General features: G+C 44.8%; 1 pseudogene; it reads left to right on the top strand.

Moving 5' to 3' along the window:
• Nucleotides 1-7775: 7775 nt before the first annotated feature.
• Nucleotides 7776-8452, top strand: LOC136336511 (CTD nuclear envelope phosphatase 1 pseudogene; annotated as a pseudogene).
• The last annotated feature ends 1072 nt before the right edge of the window (nucleotides 8453-9524 follow it).

The raw sequence follows: 9524 nt of genomic DNA, 5'->3' as shown, positions 1-9524 counted from the left end.
GCTCATGCACCAATTAGGCAAAGTACAAGCGAGCAAGCCTAACACACTTGTTTGCCCAACAAGGGGATAAAAACATTTCCAGCCCCTGAGGCCAGCTCTTCCCTGGCCATCTTTACTTTGTTGCTTAGTCTTTTTCATCCCAAAGTGTCCTGACAAAGCCAAAAGATAATGAAGAAAGATATTTAGGTTTCTTGTAAAGGGGTATTTCTAGGGTCGTATACTAAGTAGAAGCGGCAGACCATCCCAGGGTCTGGGGAATCAACTTTGAATCATTGAAATTTTGAAAATTGAAGACAATAAAGATCCAGCCCTTATATCCAGTACCTGGTGTATAATAACTGTTCAAAATTATTTTATGGATGGTTGGATGGATGGATGGATGGATGGATAATGTATAGATAGACTTATTGGGGGGAAACCCCTTTTATGTCTAATTTTTGCCTTCTATCTTTGGCTTACAGTATAGTCATTGGCATTAAGTATGATGATACCTAGATCAATCAATCTAGCCAATTAAATAAAGCTTCTAGAAATATATATATATCATATATAATTTTTTTTAGTAAGAGAGAGAGGGAGACAGGCAGACAGAAAGGCAGAGAGATGAGAAGAATCAACTCATAGTTGCGGGACTTTAGTTGTTCATTGATTGCTTCTCATATGTGCCTTGACTAGGGGCTCTAGCTGAGCCAGTGACCCCTTGCCCAAGCCAGTGACCTTTGGGCTCAAAGCCAGAAACCTTGGGGTCATGTTTATGATCCCATGCTGAAAGCCTGCACTCAAGCTGGTGAGACTTTGCCCAAGCTGGCAACCTGGGGGTTACGAACCTGGGTCCTCAACATCCCAGGTCAATGCTTTATCCACTACACCACCACCTGATCAGGCACAGAGATATTAACAACTACATTAGCTAGGATGTCTCAGCTAGTAACACTCTACACTCTGTCGGAGGAACAAACTTTTCTCTGTAAGGTTCTTCTGGCTGGTCTACTAATCAAATAGACATAAGACAGCTTAGCAAGAGAAAATAACCAACTTTAATATATACATATGTATGGAAATCCCGCATACATGAGAGAGTCAGAGATCCCACATGCACAAGAGGTTCAGGGACAGAAAGGAGTGAAAGGGCCAAAGTTTTGCCACCCTGAAGCTGCCATTTTGGAATATTGATTTTAAACTGTTTATTAAGAAACAAACAACAACCAAAAAAAACCTTTTCCTGCCCAAGAGATTTAGACAGAGAAACCTACTTCAGAAAGGAGATTGTAGGATGTTTCCTTGGCCTAATTTGAATTAAGTATAATAACAAGAAGACTTCAGGCCCGTGCCTATTAGCTAGAAATCCTGTGTCCATTGTTTGTGAGTTACCTAGCAAGGATGTTCCTCTGTGTATTCTACTTTCTCTCAAGTCTCTGTAAATCCCCCATTCTCACTTCTGATTTCCAATATCCTGTTCCCACCCTCCTTCTCCTTTGTCCAAAAATGTCTTATATACCCAGTGTTGCTGCACTGGCTGGAATTTCCATGGACTTCTCATGCCTGTGAGAATTCCCCTTGCGCATGTATTAAATTTTGATTTTCTCCTGTTAATCTGTCTCTGTTAATGTGGTTATTAGCCAAGCTAGAAGAAATTAGAAAGTGGGAGGAAAAGTATTCATATTTTTTTAGTCCTCACAGGGAGATTGAGATATATAAGACACCCTGAGCTAGGGGTGAGGTAATGCACTTTGTGGCTTTAAATAGTCATTGAAAGATGATAGGAGGAAGAGAGACAGAAGTCTCTTAGTAAACAGAAGTTTGCCCTGCCTTTGCAAATAGGTCAAAAGACATTATTTCTGATACTCTCTTATTATGAGCAAGGTCCTTGATTCAAGTTCTTCTAAGTCAGTGGTAGTCAACCTGGTCCCTACCGCCCATTAGTGGGCGTTCCAGCTTTCATGGTGGGTGGTAGCAGAGCAACCAAACTATAAATAAAAAGATATATTTAACTATAGTAAGTTGTTTTATAAAGATTTATTCTGCCAAACTTAGCGAAAATCTGACATAAAGTATCAATACTTGGTAAGTAATTATTATTATATGCTTTAACTTGCTGTAACTCTGCTTTATAAATTTTATAAAGTAAAGTTACTTCCCTACTTTATAAATCACCATTACTGTAGAACTGGTGGGCGGTTAGAAAATTTTACTACTAACAGAGATACAAAAGTGGGCGGTAGGTATAAAAAGGTTGACTATCCTTGTTCTAAGTAGTTAAAGGGAAGGGCAAAAGTTTCACTTCAGCCTGAAGCTGAAATTGCCTTTAATTAAAGACAACCATATACCCCTGAGGCACACCTTGGGAGGACTGTTCTGAAGCTCCACACCACCAAGAGACTTCAAGAGAAATTGTTACTGGATTAAAGAGTCCGGGCCCTGGCCAGTTGGCTCAGTGGTAGAGCATCAGCTTGGCGTGCAGGAGTCCCGGGTTCGATTCCCGGCCAGGACACACAGGAGAAGCGCCCATCTGCTTCTCCACCCCTCCCCCTCTCCTTCCTCTCTGTCTCTCTCTTCCCCTCCCGCAGCCAAGGCTCCACTGGAGCAAAGTTGGCCTGGGTGCTGAGGATGGCTCCATGGCCTCTGCCTCAGGTGCTAGAATGGCTCTGGTCACAACAAAGCAGCGCCCCAGATGGGCAGAGCATCGCCCCCTGGTGGGCATGCCGGGTGGATCCCGGTCGGGTGCATGCGGGAGTCTGTCTGACTGCCTTTCTGTTTCCAACTTCAGAAAAATACAACAACAACAACAAAAAAAAGTCCATTTGCCTGCATGAATCAAAGCCCAATAAGACAGAAACACTAGTTTGCAGCAAAGAAAGTTAGGGTTTATTTTTAAGAAGCCCATACCCAGGGATGGGTTAGCTAATGCTCAAATATCAGCTTCTCTGATGGCTTCTGGGCTATAGGTTGTATAGGAAAAATATCACTAATAATGGTGACTAAGGAAGTTAGGGGTCATGGTCAGGGTCGTGGTCTCTACTGGTTGGTCAGTCAATTAGAACAGCCAGCAAGCACAGGTTACAACCTGTGCTATGACTGGGGTGGGGGAGAAGTGCTGTTGGAATGAACCCTTAATGTGTAGGATCCAGTGCTATTTCAAGAAAGATAAGTGTCAGAATTGAGTTAAGTCAGTGTTCACTGAGAACTTGAGATCTGGAGAACTTCTTGGTGGTATTGAAAAAACACATTAGAAAATTTGAAAGGAATTTATACAGTTGGGTTTGTTGCCAATGGAATGAGGCCCTTTCACAGAACATAAGGAAAGCCTTCCATGGACCCACAGATGGGAGGAGAGGGTTTAGTGGTAAGGTTTATTAAAGAAGAAAAATCAAAGGACTGTCCCAGGTGAGCTCCAGTGCACTGTGAAAGGAGTCCAGCCTTGTCTTCATTAAGCCCTGAGAAAAGCCAGTGTCCTTAAATTCTGTGCCATTGGTTCAGTCCAGTTCAGTCCCCGTCCTCATCCTGATAGCTTAGTCTGTGTTCCCACTGTGCCCAGGCCTGTGCTTGGAGCTCACGTGGTCTGTGTGGGCCCCAGGTGGCTGCTAGATTCACATGGCTGCTGTGGAGAGAGAATGTGTGAATGAGGTGGGTAAGTGTGTGTGTAAAGCCAGGAGGCACGGCCAGAGCTACCATCATAGCAGCCTGGCTCATGCAGGTTCGCATTGGATTCGGACAGTCGGTAAAGAAACCATGGAGCCAAAAACTGGTGGGCCATAGTCTTTAATCTAGCTTGCACCCGGCGGGCAAGTAAAAATACACACTGGGCTCCAAAACCCAGTCACACTCAGTGCTCACAAAGCCACTGACTTATCCGAGTTTCCTAGAATCAAAGGTTTCTAGCTCACCAGACTTATTCTCCTCAGTTCCCCATTTCCTTCCTTATCCCAGATACAAAGTCTACATAAACTGGCATCTCACTCAGCACTCCGCCATCTTGGCTGCTTCTCCTGGCCTCCTCCACGTGGCCTTTCTCTGTTCTCCTCTGCTCTCTCTTGCTAATCTCAGGAACCAAGAGCCAAGTTCCCGTTCTACCCCTATTTTATAGTGTAGCTTCACAACCTCTAATCCAATATACAAAATAGGGAAGTATCTAATACAAAGTCACTTCTCTGAGGCATGATTGGATTGTACCACCCCTCATCAAAAAGGGTGGGAAAGGCTTAATCCCAAAACCAAGCCTCATGCTACAATTCTCAACACACATTAATATCACCTGGGCAACGGCCTCTTTAACAAAGTGAGCATAATACATTTTATCTGCCCAACAGTGTGTTACCCAGCGATCGAGAGAGAGAGAGAGAGAGAGAGAGAGAGAGAGCGCTTTGTTAGCTAAAATTAAATTATCTTGGGCTTGGTAAGGACCAGGATCTTCTTCAAACTAAACAATCAATTTCCCAATTCTTTGCAGGCTGGCTTTGGGCCCTTCCCCTAACCAATCCATTTCCTATATCTTCTGGGTTGTCACATCCCTTATCCAATCTGATCCTTTCCCCAGGCTAGGTTCTGCTCCTTATGGTAACCATCTTAGTTCTTACTGCACAAGCCTCAAAACAGAAGCACCTCCCCCATGCCATCTTGACTTCTGTTGTGCATATCCAAAAGTCCTGCTGTGTCATCTGGTTTTTACTGTGCACGTGGCCAGCAGAGGGACCTCTCCCTTCTCCCCTCCCCACCAACCCCTAATCGGTACCTGTACCAGAGGGCGGGCTGTTTTCTGGGGCAATCCTTCCTCCCTACATGGGGGAAGGGAGGAGTGTTAATCTCTTTGGTGGGGCAATGCTAGGATCCCCTGGGGAGCCTATGAATGCTGCAACCTCCTAGCAATGCAGGCCCAGTATCTGATTCTGCTTCACAGTTTATGCTTATAATGTCTCATTCCCTTTGCTCCCTTCCTTTATTAATATCTAGTTATCTGTGCTAACAAGTTCACCTCTTGCAGTTCTGCCATCACCTCAGAGGGCTTCTCATTGGTAGCAAGTTGTTGCCACGTCAGCTTAAGCCCCAGAATGAACACACATTAAGCAGACCTAAGCCCAAAACTCAGCAAGGAGCCAGATCCAGATAGACCAGATTCAGAGCGTGAAGCAAAGCTGCTAAGCTTTCCAACACCAGCCAAAATTGCAGATGCCTGAGAAATAAATATTTACTGCTGTAACTACTGAGACTTTGTTGCTGCTTGTTATTCAGCAATTGCTGACTGTTGGTCAAATAAGTTTTTAAATATGATATATGTTTGCTCACTTATAGTTCACATTGGGTGTGGGGGACAGGCTGTAAGCAGATAGGGTGGTTATAGCCTAAGGCTTAGTTTTAAGACTAAGCTTTTCCCCACACCCTTGACTGATTGCATGATGTGGGGTGGTGCACTCTCATGAGGAATCCCATTATGCCTCAGATAAGTGACTTTGTACTAGAGACTTCCTTGTTTGTATATTGGATTAAAGGTTTGGATTTCTACACTATAAAGTGGGGCAGACTGGGAGCTTGCTCTCTCTTGGTTCCTGAGATTAACATTAGAGAGGAAAGCAGAGAAAGACCACGTGGAGGAGGCCAGGAGAAGCAGCCAAGATGGTGGAGTGCTGAAGGAGAAGTCAGTTTGTGTAGAGTTTGTGCAGGGAGAAGGAAGGAGATGGGGAACAGAGGTGATTAAGTCTGGTGAGCTAGAAACCTTTGATTCTAGGAAACTCGGATCGGTCAGTAGCCTTGTGAGCACTGAATGAGTGGGTTCTGGAGCCCAGTGTGTGTTTCTACTTGCCTGTTGGGTGCAAGCTAGGATTATAGATGATGGCCCACCAGTTTTTGGCTCCGTTGTTTCTTTACCGACCATCCAAATCCTACGCGAACCTGCATGGGCTAGGCGGCTGTAATAGTGGAAACTGAGAACTGAGTAAGTAAGGTTCAGATGTTTCCAAGATGCTTGAAGCACCAGGAAATAAATGTCTATCTGACTCCAAAACTACTGTCCTTACCATTATGGAGTCAAATAACAGTAGTGCCACTTACTTACTAGCTAATATATTTAACTTCTTTGAGATTTAACTTTCCCATCTGAAACACCCAGGTAATAAATATAAACTTCATAGGGTACCTTTGGAGACTAAGAAAGATACTGCCTATAATTCATTAATTTCATTACCTGGAACATAATAAGTGATAAATGAAGCTGCTTGTTGTTATGTTGCAATTGTTATTAATAGTAACAGCACTGTCTACAGGTATTGCCTATGCTGCTTCTTATCCCTGTAATACCCTCCTTTCACATTCTTGAGTGGAACAGTAACTCACTGATTGCCCTTTAAGTTTCCACTCCTTTTGATCTCTCTTGGCCAATCGAACTTTCCATCTCACAACTCAATTCCCTATTGCACTTGTGCAAGATTCTTTCACCAGCCAACTCTCTGACACCAACTGTGTATTCAATAATTCAATTCTGGCACTACTTAGTTAAAGGGACTCAATCCTGTGGGAAACAGGCTGGGAGCTGACAGAATCCTTGAAATTTAGATTTTGGGGTATTGGGCAGATAAAATGTATTATGCTCACTTTGTTAAAGAGGCCGTTGCCCAGGTGATATTAATGTGTGTTGGGGTGGGCTAAAGGCAGGCAGAATCCTTGTAGCCTGGGGCTTGGTTTTGGGATTAAGCCTTTCCTACCCTTTTTGCTGTAGGGTGGTACAATCCAATCATGCCTCAGAGAAGTGACTTTGTATTAGAGACTACCCTATTTTGTATATTGGATTAAAGGTTGTGAAGCTACACTATAAAATGGGGGCAGAACGGGACTTGGCTCTTGGTTCCTGAGATTATCATTAGAGGAGAGAGCAGAGCAGAGAGCAGAAGGAGGCCACGTGGAGGAGGCCAGGAGAAGCAGCCAAGATGGCGGAGTGCTGAGTGAGATGCCAGTTTGGCAGAGTTTGTATCTGGGATAAGGAAGGAGATAGGGAACTGAGGAGAATAAGGCTGGTGAGCTAGAGACCTTTGATTCTAGGAAACTCGGATAAGTAAGTAGCTTTGTGAGCACTGAATGTGAGTGGGTCTTGGAGCCCAGTGAGTGTTTTACTTGCCCGCCAGGTGCAAGCTAGATTAAAGACTATGGCCCATCAGTTTTTGGCTCCATTGTTTCTTTACCGACTGTCCAAATTCAATGCGAACCTGCATGGGCCAGGCTGCTGTGATAGTGGCCCTGGCCTTGGCTTCTGGCTTTACATGGGGGGACAGAGGTGTGGGGGACTGGCAGTAAGCTGATAGGGTCCTTGCTGCCCATCCCCCCACCTCGCTTGATTAAGTTGCTAGAGGCAATTTACATGCCCTACTTCTCACCCTTTGTTTATTCAACTGTTGGTTGAAATGTTATGCATGGTGGGGGGGGGGGGGGGTTCCTGTTTATGCCTTAAGAGAATTCTTGTTTATATTTTGGGAGGATTCCTGTTTATGCCTCAGATATGTGACTTTGTATCAGAGACTTGCTTGTTTTGCAAACCGCTCTGTACCGTTTAATAAAGCAAACCAGGGGTTTCTCTTTGCTCTTGCATGCCATCAGCCTGCAGAGACCTCTGATCCCATTCTTTTTCTCTCTGTGTTTATTTCCTAATTCCCCACTGTTGCCACTCAAGCCACCTGCTCCATGCCCGGCTCTGCAGCCTCTCTTGCCATTTGGGATCCCCACCCCCCCTTCTGGCTGCGGGGCCAAGCTGGGCTGCAAGGGCCCTCAGGGCTGGCTGTGACAGGGCTATAGAGATGATGTGGACACAGTGTCTGCTGGGGCTGCACACGTTCGTGGCCTCCACCGTCATGCTGTGGAGCTTCTTCATTTACCTTCTGCAGAGGCAAATCGACAGAACAATCTGGTACCAAACTGTTCAACATGATATCTTCCCCTTATCTCCTGTGTCCTGGAATCAGCTAGGCCAGCTGATAAGGAAGATCCTGGTGCTAGACCTGGGTAAGACACTGATTTACACCCACCCATGATGGGGTTCCAAGGCCCACAGTGACCTGGCACGCCTCCTGACTTCATCCTCAAGGTGGTGATAAACAAACATAAGAGGCCATGTATGTATTTCTTCTTATAAGTAGTGAGCCAGTGGTACAAACTGGCAGTGATCACCGCAAGCATGGAGATTTATGGCTCCGCTGCGGCAGACAAATGGGACAACAGCAGAAGCGTTGTCAAGAGGAGGCAGTAGGAAGAGCTCGCCCTGCCTTCCAGCACTGCACTTTGGAACTGGGCAGTCACGTCAAGGACCTCTCTGTGGTCCACTGTGACCTTCCCAGAAGTGTGATCCTGGATAACTTCCCAGGGGCTTATAGGAGTTATCCAGACAAACTGGCTCCTGATGCTGGGTGCCCTCAGGTTCACCGCTGATATTCGCCCTGTGCTGAGCCAAAACCTTGACCAACATAGGTTCTGGTGACAGCTGCTCCCCCTCCACCTGAGGTGGGGGTGGAGGGGAAGGGTCGGTGAGCCCTTGAGATGCCATCTGATGTCCTGTCCAATGGTGAGGGCCGCCTGGGCAGGATCTGCCCCTCCTTCTCCTCTCTGCCCTGGGAGCCCTGCCCTCCATATGGAGTCTGGATGGATCATGGGCCAGACTCTGAAGCATGTTCACACTCCCTGCAAACCGCAGAAGGGGACATAGCAGAGACCTAGAAGAGCAGAAATGGTGTCTGTTATAAAGAGACAGGATGGGCCAGACTGACAGGCAGACACTTGATAATCCAGAGGCTAAGAGAGAAGCCAAGCCAGCTTTCTTGTGATTTGATTTTTTTAAAATTCTTGTATGAATAAACAAACAAACAAACAGTAACTGTTGGAGAGGATGTAGAGAAAAGGGAACCCTTCTGCAATGTTGGTGGAAATGTAAATTGCTGCAACCACTATGGAAGACAGTATGGTAGTTCCCCAAAAATCTTAAAACTAGAACTACTTTAAAATCCAGCAATTCCATTTCTGGGTATTTACCCAGAGATCCAAAACACTAATTAGAAAAGACATGCTACCCTATGTTCATTGCAGCATTATTTACAATAGCCAAGATATGGAAGCAACCTAAGTATCCACCGTTGGATGCATAGATAAAGAAGAGGTGGTACATATGCAAAATATAATATTATTCAGCCATAAAAAAGAGAGAAATTCTACCATTTGCAACAACATGGATGGACCTAGAAAGTAACATATTAAGTGAAATAAGTGAGACAGAGAAAAACAAATACCATATGGTTTCACTTATATATGGAATCTAAAAAATAAAATAAACAAAGAAACAGAAATAAACTAATACAGAGAACATTTTGATGCTTTCCAAATGGGAGTGGGGTTAGAGGAATGGATGAAAAGGGGGAAGGGATTAAGACATACGATTTGCCCATTATAAAGTCACAGGGATATAAAATATATCATAGAAAAATATAGTCAAGCCTGACCACGTGGTGGTGCAGTGGACAGAGCATTGGACTGGGATGCGGAAGGACCTAGGTTCGAAA

This window comes from Saccopteryx bilineata, chromosome 4 (genome assembly GCF_036850765.1).
Source record: "Saccopteryx bilineata isolate mSacBil1 chromosome 4, mSacBil1_pri_phased_curated, whole genome shotgun sequence".
Taxonomy (NCBI): Eukaryota; Metazoa; Chordata; class Mammalia; order Chiroptera; family Emballonuridae; genus Saccopteryx; species Saccopteryx bilineata.
Note: the sequence above shows the minus strand (reverse complement) of the source record. Positions and strands in the feature narration are given on the sequence as shown.